Here is a 13895-nt window from a genome sequence, read left to right as displayed (position 1 = left end):
TGTACAGTCCTTTACTCTCAAAGGGTACTTTTTAAAGGCAAAATCCAGCCGCATGATAGGTTTTCTTTAATGGAGAAATCACACAATTGACAGGCATCTGGGGATCTCTTCTCGTTGCTAAGGGAATAGGAGGTTGTAATGGTGAGGCCAGTGTAGCAAACATATGGTTGGTAAGGATTTATGGATGCAGTCCATGCCTCAGCTCTTCCAGAGGTGCCTATAACATGGTCCGCACCCACTTTCTGGGCCAAGATTGGTCCAGGCAAGGAAACACCCTTGGTAAGCATGTCATGGGCTGAGTGGCTTCCTTGGTGTTCCTAGGCAATTATCCATCCTAGGAAACGCCTCCCACCGAACCCTGCTGACGGCCACGGTGCTCAGGGATAAAGTTTCCATTCTGCCATGGGAGAGGGTGGCTCGTTTCTTAGGAATTGACCGGGTGGCTTAAATAAATGCCACCCATTGTGTGCATTCATCATGAGGCTGTTAAAACACACACGTCATCAAAATTTCCCCTTTGTGTATATGTGTGGTAATAGGGAATGGTCCCATGACCTCATGTGCATTAGGAAATGATACACCATTGAACCGCATCTCAGCTCAAAATTAGTCTTAACAGTCACAATAACAACAAAGGCTTCTCCGAAACCTAAAACTAAGTAGATGCCACCACACTCTCCATTTGAGGAACCAATACAGAGAGGAGAGATTGCTTTCTGAGGTCCTATCTTTTATCATGAGTGAGTTAGGAATCGAGCCTATGTAATTTTATCCTGAAATTCCCATTTTAACCACTGCTCCAAATCAGGGTAACAAAATCACCTACTAAATCAGGTGTTTAAGTTACTTACGTCATGACTATACTGGAGATGAGAAGGTTGTAAAAGCAGGGGACATCTGCAGTGAAATAGTGTTGGATGACCATGACAACGCCACTCTACGTATAAATTCACATAGGCTGCAGCCACACGTGAAGACCTGAGTCAAGCCAGCACGAGTGGAGAAGGGGTCTTTCATCCCCACTCGCTGAGGAGCTATCGGCAACCCATGGCTGTTGAGAGTGGGGATCAGTCTAGATCATTCTATACCCACGCATGAACAGCAGCATGAAGGGAATCCAGGGGGTTTTAAACACACACACACACACAGAGAGAGAGAGAGAGAGAGAGAGAGAGAGAGAGAGAGAGAGAGAGAGAGAGAGAGAGAGATTTTTAAAGGCACGCCCACTCTTTTAAAAATGTAGACTGGAGGGATACCTCAGCAGTTAAGAGCAGTGACTACTCTTCCCCAAGCAAGACCGGAGTTTGATTCCCAGCACCCACACAGATATTCACAACCCTTCGTGACTCTGGTGTCAGGGGACCCAGTGCCCTTGCCCCCTTACGGCCTCTGCATACAGCAAGCACCCACTCGGCACCTTGTTCTCAATTCTTCACAGCAGAAACTCCACCTTCCCCCCACCCCCCAACAATGTGCCAGCGATCTTCCGAGCTGATCATGAAGGGAAGGACTTTCCTTTAACAATCAAGGCTTTCTCCCCATGGTCAAAAAGCCATGTTTCTCTGCCATGTCCTTGTTCCTGACACCGGGCTATCTATGGGAAAGACAAAAGAAAGAGTCTCTGTGCATCTCGGGCATCGGTTCTTCATCTGAGGGTCCTATATCATGGTTATGGGTTGCTGTTAAATCTGACCTCTTACCAGAGTTGTCCTGATAGCTCCATAGGAATGGCCCCATCAGCCCTTTTGGGGGTTTCTGCTTTGTTATGTTTTCTTGAACTTGCTTAAGTGCGTCACTCCAGGTTTCTACTGGGTGGCATTTTCATAAAATAGTAAGATCAAGGCTTTGAACCTGAACTCAACACGTCTTTAACTGGCGGTTTACCTGTGGATTTACGCTTGCCTTCGCCTTTCAGAAAGACCTTTCTTTAAAACTCACAAAAACTACTGTTAAAATCCTGGATAATAGGTTCTGGCTTTTGAAAGTTATTCATTTCCTAGAAAAGAGAATAATTCTTAATGTGCATCCCAAGCTATGGAATTTGCTGTTACGTATTTGACATCGGAACCACAAAACAGCCGTGTGCACAAGAGGCGACTAGGGACCACTGAGAACTACACTTCTCGTGAGCATCTCCCAAGCTTCTCTTAAAAGGAAAACTTTCAGTGCAGATCTTCCCACATGGAGATTTCCTGTCTGTGATTCTGGGTGTTCACAGGCACCCCCAGAGGTCTCATAACGCAGAATCATCTGCACATTGGTTGAGGCGTGGGGAATCACTTAGGGTGTGGTCCCTTGCCCAACTCACCACCAGGTCCTGCCAACCTCCGAACACAGCATCATCATGGGTGTGTCATACTCTCTAACTTATTCCTGGGACCATTACTGCAATTACAGCGAATCTAACACTCTTTAGTGGCCTGCACGCCCCTGTATGTTCTGCTCTTTCTCACCCCACCCAACTTTCCAGCCTCCTACTCCTCCTCAGCCCCGGGGGCCTCCTCTCCACAATGCTAGGTTCACATGGAAGCACATGTTGGCCCCGTGCTCCTGATCTCCTTCTCCTGTGTCCCGCTATCTTCTTAGGGTTTGCAGAGCAGATGAGCGTCTTCGGATCTACCAGATCTGCTCCGTTAAACACATTTGATCCACTGAACCAACTGGCAGCCCATACAGCCGATGCTGGGGCTTCTCGGGAACGATAAGAGATCTCATCGTTATTCGAGGTGCTCACCGCCCTGCCTGCTTCTCCGCTGGTCTTCTGTTTCGCCCCCTCCCTTCCCACCTAGCTTCCATCCTTTCTGCTTTGGAGCTGCTGGGGTTTCCTTACCTCTGTTACAAGGCCTCCTCATAGAACCCTTCTAATAAATTCCTTCCTTGAGTTCATCACAATCCCCCCAAGCATCAGTTTATAGTAAGAATCTTTGAGACACCAGATGCCAGCTTTCCCACCTCTAAAACAAAGAGGCATTGTGTACGTTTCAGAGATCCTCTTAACCTAAGAGAATCTTTTTAAAAAATGACTATTATAGTTCTTAGGCAAGAACTACAATCCCCTTTGAATGGATCATTAAAATATTTCTCTTGAGGCAATTAAGTCCATGGTTTAAGAAAAGAAAATAATAATGATATTAATAATGGTGATTACTACATGGAATGGCAAACTTCTCAATTATTGGAGGACAGAGCTCTGCCAACAGGACTCTGTGGAGAGCAGTGCCCACACAGGCGGCTAGGTGGAGTGCCTTGACAGCCTCCCCTATGGAGGTCCGGCCCTCCCCACCCTGAAACCTGCTGATGGGAATGAGAAGTCTGGCATGGATGGTGCTGCATGCCCAACTCCAACCTGGGCTGTTAAGGCTACTTTTGATAATCTTCTCCAGCAGCCCCCAGGCAGGAACTTCAAAAGATCACATCAAAGGGCCTAGTCACAGTGGAGGGAGCCCTGCAAACCTGGTGACTGCTTTGCTCTTCAGGCCTAACAACAAACACAAGTCTCCAGGCCTTCCCCAAGGAGGAGAGAGGGATTGTTTTAGAAATTCTAGAGAGCAGAACATATACACACACAGACACACAGACACACACACAGACACACACACACACACACACAGGGAAGGGAGGGAGAGGGGGAAAGAGAGAGAGATTAAGTGATTCCCTCTAATCATGCATTTTGAGAACAGAAGGGCTGCACTGATATATACACACTCACAAGAGGAAAGTTTGATCCAGGCTTTAAAATGCAAACAACAGAAGCCAAGAAGGATGGAGTGAGCGTGTGCTGTCTCGCTGACACGAGAGACAGGCAATTAATGAAACTCCGGGCCACAGTATCAGCTGCCTGCTGACTTCTGCAATTGAATTAAAACTATCATAAGAATAATACAAGGGCTTGCCCTTGTCCTCTTGTCTATGTGTTTATTTAATTTTCTGTCCAACTGACTCTCAAATAAATTGGAAACAGCTGCCATTTTTTTTTGATTCAGTAGCTCCATTACCCCCTTGTGACATCATTCTGGGCATGAACACTAACAATAGGTCATTATGTAGCAATTACTTTATTGATTTATGGAAGTTTTTAAGCCCCGTCAGGAATATGTCCATTCAAGGGGGAAAAAAGCACGGCTTCTACACTCCAGTTTAGGAGAAAACCAAAACCTGCTCAGACGAGACCTGCCTTACAAAGGAAAATATGGGAATAATTTGTTTGGGTTTTCTTTGCATAAAACAGAAATGGGGAAAGTCTATAAAGCCTAAAAGTTACAGTCCCCATAATTTCATGAAGTAACTAAGTAAACAGATGACCAAAGTGCAGATGTTACGTAATAGCAGGATTTCATGGGTAACAGAAATTACTTGAAACAAATTAGCAGTGTTCAAGCCCCCATGATGAAGGAAGGTTCTGAGCTTGCAAGCAACATTTCAGGAGTATGAAGGCACGAAAAGCAGGCTTTCTTCCCCATTCCGGTGGTTGCTGCCAGTCTCCATGCTCAGGCTCCGTGCCTGCGAAGCGTCATTCAGCGGACTATACTTTTATCTGCTTGTCAGTGTTCAAGCTCTGGGTGCCACCCCATAGAATAAGCACTTCTCTTCTTGTAAAGAGCTGCCTTCATTTCCCATGCTCTGGCTTTCAGGACTTTTATCTAGAGATTAAAAAAAATAAAGGTATATGTATATTCTAGTGCTAAGCACAAGCCAAGGGTTTTAACCCAAGGAGGCAAGCAATGGTTCGTATCTACATTTGGAGAGAGCTGGCTGAAAGCTCTGTCATCCTTTGATTTAAAATAGAGCAACTTACTGCTCCTGCCTGGAACCTGTATCATAGCTTTCCCAGCTCCTGTTTAGGGCTGAGACTTTAATACTCTGGTTTCTCTGCCGATCAGCAGGGTGTCCTCAAGCCCACAAGGACAGCTCCTCAGAGCAGGTCCCAATAGCAGTCAAAAGGCAGCACTTGCTGTGACAGCTTGAACTTCACCTGTGGATGTTTCTAGCTCTGATAAGGAAATCCCGGGGGCTCTTAGAAAACACTAGAAAATGGTCCTGCTCAGGAAATCTTTTTGGTGAGTGGCTAAAACATGTCAACCTTATACTATAGTTCACAACTATTAAGACAAATAATTAGTTTAGCATGAGTATCTTTTTGTTGTGGTGTGTACACATGTTCCCGTGTGTGAGTGCATGCAGGTATTTGTGTAGACGAGCATGTAGAGGTCAGAGGACAGCCTCCAGTGTCCTGCTGGTTCCCAGAACCTACATGGTGACTCACAACAGCCAGAGATCCAGTGCTCTCTTTCGGGCCTCTGTAAGCACTGTACCCAAATGTACACACACACACACACACACACACACACACACACACACACACACACTGAAAAATAAAACAACAAAATTGTTCTCAAAGGTGGCATTTGTTGTTAAAATGTCTAGGTTTACCCAGTAACGAGATAAAAACCGTGAGTCAGCGGTCCCACGTGGAGATTAATTGGTGGACAGGGAAGGAAAAGGGGGGTTGGCGGTAACCAACCCGTGCAGAGCTGAGAGATAAGATACGAGAGACAGAGAAAAGTAAGAGAGAGAAAGTAAAAGAGCGTAAGAGAAGATAAGAGAGAGAAAGATGAGAGTAAGAGAGAGGATGAGATAGAGAGAAAGACGAGAAAGTAAAAGAGAGGATGAGAGGGAGAGAGGAAGAGAGAGAAAGTAAGAGAGAGCATAAGCGGGCAGGGGTCAGTCCTTTAAAGAGGTCCTTTGCACCTGCGTGGTTCTCACAGAACTCTGGCTGGCCAGAGTGTTGCCTAAGTGCATCTTGCCAGGGAACAGGGCAGGCCAGCGTAATGCCTGAACCTTTCAGTATTTCCAAGCTACAAAGAGCAGGAGGATACAAAGGAAAGGAAATATTTTATCTGAAATGACCCAATTCTTTAACATCTTTTTGTAAGAGAGTACAGAGAGGGATCCTCCAGAAGACGGTAGTTGTGCCAGTCGGAGCAAGGGAGAGGCTGTGTTTTGTGAGGCTGAATGGGTGACTGCGTTAGACTCTAGGCTGGGGTGTATACACAGGGTTCAGTAGTGGCAGTCTGAATGGCGTTAGCACACAAGGGGTCTACAGAGGCTTGTTTATTGGAGGAAAACCGTAGTTAAGGCAGTGCCGGCAGAAGCTGATTTGTTAGCCATGCGATGAGAACTAGAGACTAAAAATACCATCCAGATAGTGAGCTCGGGCAAGGAATGAAGAGATAACCCTTTGGAACGGGCTGCTGATCGTAGAAAGGGGCTCGAATCCAACAAACCCAGCAAGGAAGAATCCGTACTTTATGAGAACTGATTCAATACAGGCAGCCAAGAAAGAAAAAAGGAAGCAATAAAAATAAAGCACCAGATGAATGTCCCAGAGAATTAATTGGACAGTTGAGTCACTGGGAAAGGAACACAGAAGGAAAGAGGAAGTGTATTTCATAGAATTCAAGGCATAAGTGCCCCACTAGACATAGAGCCAAATGAAAACATCTGGTTAACAATTGGATATAGAAGGTCCACGGGAGCTCAGGGCTTGACAACCACGCTTCTGTTCAGCAAATATTTATCAAAGATTCACCAAATATCACTTCTGAACCCATGCAATTGGATCAATGCCCAAAATAAAGGGATTAAGGAAACATAATCCCTGTCCTACAAATATTATTTCTAGTATACAAGAAGAAAATTATCTACTTGGTTTTGGTATCTTGCAATCAGAATAATGAAATACTTTGTGGTTTAGTTGTGAAATGACCCCCTTGGGCTCAGGCGTTGAACACTTGGTTCATAGATGGGGGCACTGTTTGGGAACACGTGGTTCATAGATGGACACTGTTTGGGAACACGTGATTCATAGATAGACACTGTTTGGGAACATTGTGAAGCTTTTAGGGAGCAGAGCCTCAGGAGATAAAGTAACTCACCATCGGTGGACATGAAGCGTTCTCACATAGCCCCACATTGCTGTCGCTCTTTGCTTTCTGATGGTAGATATACTGTGACCAGCTAGCCCCTGGCTCCGCCCAACATAACCACCAGCCATGATGACCTATATCTCCTTGAACTGTAAGCCAGAACCAAGGCCTCCTCATGTAAACTGTTTATTGGCAGCTATTAAACCACAGAGATGCACATACAGCTACATATACAAAACAGATAAGAACTAGGATTCTTTCTGTGGGAAACTAGACCATGTGCTTTCTATCTCTTCATGTACTCCCAGAAAAAATTCTTCTAAAATGCATTTATCATATATATACATGTATGTATGCATATTTGTGTATCTAATCAGTGTTACCTGTATATATGCACATATACCATGTATAATCCTGGTGCCCACAAGGCCAGGAGAGGGTATCAGATCTCCTGAAACTGAGTTATAGATGGCTGTGAGTCATCATGTGGGTATTAGGAAGCAAACCAAGGTCCACTGTGCCATCTCTCTAACTCCAAAATTAAAATAATATTTAAATGGCATTCAATGTTGAAACAAAATACATAAGACACATTAGAATAAATTCAGTGAAATAATCTTATGAGATAGAGACGGAAGGTAGAGGGAAATGCCATTTCACAAGTTGAGGCAGTCAGACAAGTTTTAAAGCATTTCTTCTCAAGTTGACCGAGACAGCTGATGAAGGCACAGTCAAAATCCCAATGAGATTTGTGTATAAATTGCTAAACCGTTCCCACATTTATAAGAAAATGGAAATGTTCTGGGCAGCCATGGCCATCTGGAAGAACAAAGCTTTCCCTAGTGGATTTCTTCATTTGGGGAGTGCACAACTGGAAAACAATGTCACAAAATAAAAACTCAATAAAAGGTTGACACACACACACAGTAAACAAGTATTATGGCAAGGTTCATTGGGCAAAGACATTCTTTATGGTACATAGCCAACATCAGTTGGATATTGCCTTAGTATTCTACTGCTGGGAAAAGATGCCAAGGCCAAGGCAACTCTCATAAAGAAGTTGGGGGCTTGCTTATAGTTCCAGAGGGTTAACCCATTGTCATCACAGCAGAGGTCAGACACACATGGCATGGAAGCATTAACTGAGAGCTTCATGCACTGATCAACAAGCATCAGGTAGAGAGACACAGAGAGAGAGACAGAGAGACAGAGAGAGAGAGAGACAGACAGGACAGACACAGACAGACAGACACAGAGAGAGAGAGAGAGAGAGCCTGACATGAGCTTTTGAAACCCAAAGCTCACTCCCAGTGACACATCTTCAACAAAATCACACCTCCTAATCCTTTCCAAACAGTTTACCTTCTGGGGACCAATAATTCAAACATATGAGCTCATGGGGGCCATTCTCATCCAAACCAGTACAGCTATCTGTAGGTGAAAGAATTTCCACATGTCACAGAAAAGGTAAGGATACATCGGAGGTCAAAATTTCAAAGGAAAGACAAGAATCCTGAAAGAGAACATAGACAACAACCTACACGAAGTTCTTAAATGAAGCCTTGAAACCAAAGCCATTATATAAAATATTGAGTCTTCGTGCTGTTAAAATGTGTGGGGGGCTGGAGAGACATCCCAGTGGTTAAGAGTGCTTACCAGTCTTGCAGAGGACCAAATTTGGTCCCCAGTACCCATGTCAAGTAGCTCGCAACCACTTGTAACAGTAAGCAAAGCCAGCCACACTCATTAGCTGTAGAAGCTAGGCAGTGGTGGCACACACCTTTAACCCCAGGACTCAGGAGTCAGGCAGATGGATCTCCCTGAATTCAAGGCCACCCTGGCCTACACAAGAGTGAAGAGGAACAGAGCTCATACCTTTGATTGCAGCACTTGGGAGATGGAGACAGGAGTGATACGGCTGGGCAGAGAAAGAAATATAAAGAGGAGGAGACAGGAACTGAAAGTTTTTTCCTCTGAGGTTTCATGGAGACAGGATTGCCATTTCAGTTGGGTAGAGGTAAGATCTACTGGCTTGGCTGCTTTGCTTCTCTGATCTTAAGCTTGATGTCTGAACCCCAACATCAGTCTCTATGTCTTTTATTTTTCATGTTACAAGCTCCAGAGGATCTGACACCCCTTTCTAGGCCTCAGGAACATTTGTACTCACATGTACATACCTACAGAAACTCAAATACACACAGAATTAAAATGACATTCTGAAAAACAAATAAGCAAACCCAATGTACTTAACAAAGAACTCACAGCACACAACATAAAACTTTTTTAAAGAGTTCATTTATATTTAATTATGCACATGAATGTGTGGGTATGGGCACATAAATGCAGGTTCCCTTAGAGACCCCGGGGCTAGAACTGTGAGCGTCCTGGTGTGGGTGCTAGGGAATCAAACCTGGGCCCTCTGCAAAGATGTCACGTGCTCCCAGATGCTATCCCATCTCTCTCCATCCTCAACACATATCAGCTTTTACAGATATATAATGAACAAACACGTTTGAAATGAAAACAGCCTTAAAAAGAATCCGTAAGAACAGATCGCCAAACAACCTCGAGATGCACACGATAGGCTTGGTGTTACTATTACTTAGGAAAGTCCAGGTTGAAGCAGAGCTGAGCATCACTCCGAGCCTGGGGGTGTGTGACTGAAATAAGGGCTAACAATATCAAATAGTTGGTTGAGAAGCTCTCATACTTGCTGACAAGACACTACATGGCGGCTGCACCCACTTTCAGGTCTTGGCACCGTCTACAGCACTGAACGTTTCGTACCCAATGAGTCAGAAATCCCACTCCTGAGGGTTTGCCTCACTGATGTCGATGCTCACATCTTCACAAGGCCAGAATGCCCCCAGGAGCAAGAAACTGGGAACAGCCTACAGACTCAGCAGCAGTAGGTGTGACGCAGGGATGACGGTATGTTTTTACAGTGAAGTAAGGGATGACTGGGCAAGCTGCTGGAACACACAAGGAAATAAGTCTGTTTCAAAGACATCGCTTCAGCTTTGAGAAAAAAAAAAAGAAATGAGAGAAAATAAGGTCATACTGTTGGTTTCTTTGTAGAGGGTTTTAAATGCCTAACTGTTCCTTTCAACAAGTTGTGCTAGATCAATTACGTACTTAGCTACAAAAAGATTAATTGGATCCAAACTTAATGACATATTAAAAATTAATCTAAAATAGATTATAGCATATTCATAGAACTAAGTGTAAATCTACAAACTGAACCTTTTAGAAGAAGACAAAAAAGAGTATTACTGACCAAAGATTGGGCAAAGATGCCTTTGGTATACCATCAAAAGAGTAAGAGGAAAATAGAGAACTATATTTCATCAAAATTATAAGCTATGATTCTCTAAAGATACTAAATACCTAAAAAAAAACCAGATGAGAAGCCACAAATTTGAAGACAATATTTGAAAAGAATATGCATGATAAAGTACTTCTACCCAAAATACACAAAAAAACTTCACTCAATAATAAAGGGAAAAACATTAAACTAAATTAAGGGTTTGACCAAACACTTCATGTAATAAGATATGTGGAGAAAAAAATAAGGACATGAACAGTGGCTGCTAATATTAGTCACTGGAAAAGCAAGCAAAACTAATAAACAACACCCCCAACCTATGAAAAAGTCTAAAATTAAAAATATCAACTATACAAATGATGTGACAGACTTTGAAGTTCCCCCATGGAAGGCCTCACCCTCCCTGGGGAGAAGAAAGGGGATAGGATAGGGGGTTTGTAGGGAGCAGGGAAGGAGGAGAGGGGGGAGAGAGAATGGGGATTGACATGTGAAACAAGATTGTTTCTAATTTAAATTTTTTTAAAAAGTGAAAAAAAGAAAAAAACATACCAAGTATAACAAGAGACTTTTAAGAAACTGGAGAAAGGTAGGAATGATGTTGCAAATATTTTTAAACACTTGGCAACTTAGGAATGGTTTGTGTTGGTATCCATGGCACCCGCTGCCCTTGATGACCAATAGGATGCCTGGGTCCTAGGTTACCACCTGGGGCCATGTTAGTATCCACCCTGCAGCTGGGGAGATCAGCGATGCTGATCTGAGTGGCCTGCATTGCCACCCAGGTTCACAGTGACGCCAGGGGCAAGATGCTGCTGCTGGCCATGTCTAGTCCTGTTGCAGCTGGGGTCTGTGTTGCTGTCCATTGCCCATGTTACCACGGGGGCCCATGAGAGCCATGTGTTGAACCATGTGTTTAAGCACAAGGTCCATACAGACCCACTCCCCCACCCCACTGGAGAGTTGACCCCTCCTGACCCTGGGATAGCATGAAGGGACTAGCACTGCAGGACCACAGCCATAGGATATCCATGACTTGGGGCAAAAGCAGGATAACCAGGAGGAGTTTTATCAAGTTCAGTATTGATAGTGCCCAGAAGCCAGAGGCCTTGAATCTGACCAACAACACACTCACTACACAATGAATGTTTGCAAGTAAAGCTGTCTGGACAAAAGGGTACACTGCATGGGACACCTAAGCTCTCAGTGCCACCAGGAAGAATGAAAAGGCCATGGAGAGGCAGGAAAGATGGAGGAGCCAAGTGGGGTTTTGTTTGTTTGATTTTTTTTGGATTTTGCATTATTTTGGGGGGAGGTTTCAAGGCAGGGTTTCTCTGTGGCTTTGGAGGCTGTCCTAGAACTAGCTCTTGTAGGCCAGGCTGGTCTTGAGCTCACAGAGATCCACCTGCCTCTGCCTCCTGAGTGCTGGGATTAAAGGTGTGTGCCACCGCTACCCGGCCTATTTTGCATTATTTCTTATTTTTATTTTATTCTTATTATTTCTTTTTAAGTTTTCCTATGGAGGGAAATGAGACAAGGGTAAAGGTCAGAAAGGAAGGGACTGGGAAATGGGTAGAACTTGGGTACATGATGTAAAATTCCCAAAGAATCAATAAAAAAACTATGTTAAAAAAGTTTGCAATTTCATTTTAAAAACAATAAACATAGCATGTGATCAAGCCTTCATACTCCTAGACATTCACCCACAAGAACTAACAGCATATACAACATGCTCACCTCAACCTGATTTGTATGTAAGAGCCTCAAAGTGAAAGCAACTCAAATATCACCAATGTGTTTATTAAATCTGTGTATTTATTACAATGTCAGGTGGCTATACTATGAATCTTACTCAGCAGAAGCAATAGGAGGAATGAAGTATTGAAATACAGTGAATCAGGGATGGGTTAGAAAATAATTGCGTGGAATAAAAGAAGGCAATGAAAGTAGTATTCTATAATTCAATCACATATTAATATGGTCAGTGCAGTTGGGGCTTACCTGGAATTGAGGACAGAGAGTGTCATAAAGAAAAGTGGCATAGTACGATGGGTCCCTTATCTTAACTGCGTGATGTTTTTCACAGTTGTACACCTGTTAAAACTTTGAAAATGGTTGTCTGTGAAGTATACCATCTATTCTGTATTAATGGTTCTCTTTAAAAACTGCCAATAGGGATAAAATTAATCTATAATGTAACAATTCTTCAAAAGGACATGAACAATGCCTATCTATAGCTTCACAAAAGTACAAACACACACACACACACACACCACTAACGTGCTTACATACATTCACACACACACACACAAAGGCACACACTCCAGTTTTGTGATGTTCCTGTATTTGAGCAGTAACTCTGTTAAAGACCTAGAGTTATGAGCATGAACTAGGAGGCCAGCACCATAAACAAGTCTAAAGGCTTTCCATGAGAAGAAACAACAGGTGGGGATACATAAGACCAAAACAGAGGAAATAAGAGGACTATCTCCCTACTGGAGCAGGTGGCTCTGATTCCAGCCATTTCAATGAGTGAGGCGTGGCCAAATGGAGCGGCTGTCACTGACACCCACATACCATTGGTGGGATGTGTGCTACAGGACGTGATTTACTGTCCTCTCTCCACTCATTATTGTCCTTTCTTATTTATTTTCATATTTCTCCTAGTGCATCTATCCCGATGGATTAAACAATAACCTCTTTCTTGACTTTGTTCCTAGACATAAACTCTCTTTCCCAAACAAAACATTGATGATGACAATGATTCCTCTTCCTCCAACTCCTCCTCTGAATCTTCCTCCTCCTCTTCTTCAATTCACGTTCCCATGTAGCCCATACTGATCTTGTATTCATTATGTACCCTGTGATGCAAGCCAGCCTTCAACTCCCAATCTGCCTCTTAAATTCTGAGATTACACCTGGCTAACTACTATCTTCTGACTTCTGTGCATATGCTTCCTGCCTAGAGGTGGAGTGGTCTCCTTGACAGGTCGACTGTATTAGTCCTAACAGACATGCCCTCGACAGGACAGAGAGAGCTCTTACCTCAAGCTGCTGGTATTGTATGGGAGACGAGGAGAAGCAAGAGAGACCAGGGACAGAACGAAGTACAGGAAGATTTGAGAATGAAAGCATGAGAAAGAATGTCTAGTCAGGAGCCAGGGGCTTTGTTTCAGGTATTGGAGTAATGTGTGAGGAGCCAACAACACCGAATGGGGATTATAAACTACTGTGGTCAAAGAGGACAAGAAGTGAAACATCAACACAGTCACAGAAGAAACTCTCTCGTTTTGGAAATACAGAGTACAGGATTTTGACATGCGAATTGCACAAATCAGGAGATTGTTGAAGGAGTCGCTATATTTTGAGGACTGACCAAAAGAACAGACATTTCACTCAACTCAATGTGACTTCCAGCACAAAATGAAGAGAAGTAGCCTCAGGTCTTTGAGCCTTGTCTTCATCGTGCAGGTCTGTGCCAGGGGTGCCCGCCCCTATAGGCACTGAGCCGAGGAACTTCAACAACAACAACAACAACAACAAAAGAGGTGATAGGGACTAGACACAGACACATTGAGGAGGACAAAAAGGAACAAAGAAAGCCGACATCTGAAAAAAAAATGAAAAGCACCAGGCAAGTGGCTATT

The sequence above is a fragment of the Mesocricetus auratus genome, unplaced genomic scaffold (genome assembly GCF_017639785.1).
Source record: "Mesocricetus auratus isolate SY011 unplaced genomic scaffold, BCM_Maur_2.0 Super-Scaffold_100001, whole genome shotgun sequence".
Lineage (NCBI taxonomy): Eukaryota > Metazoa > Chordata > Mammalia > Rodentia > Cricetidae > Mesocricetus > Mesocricetus auratus.
The sequence above is the reverse complement of the archived record's forward strand: the minus strand, read 5'-3'. Positions refer to the sequence as shown.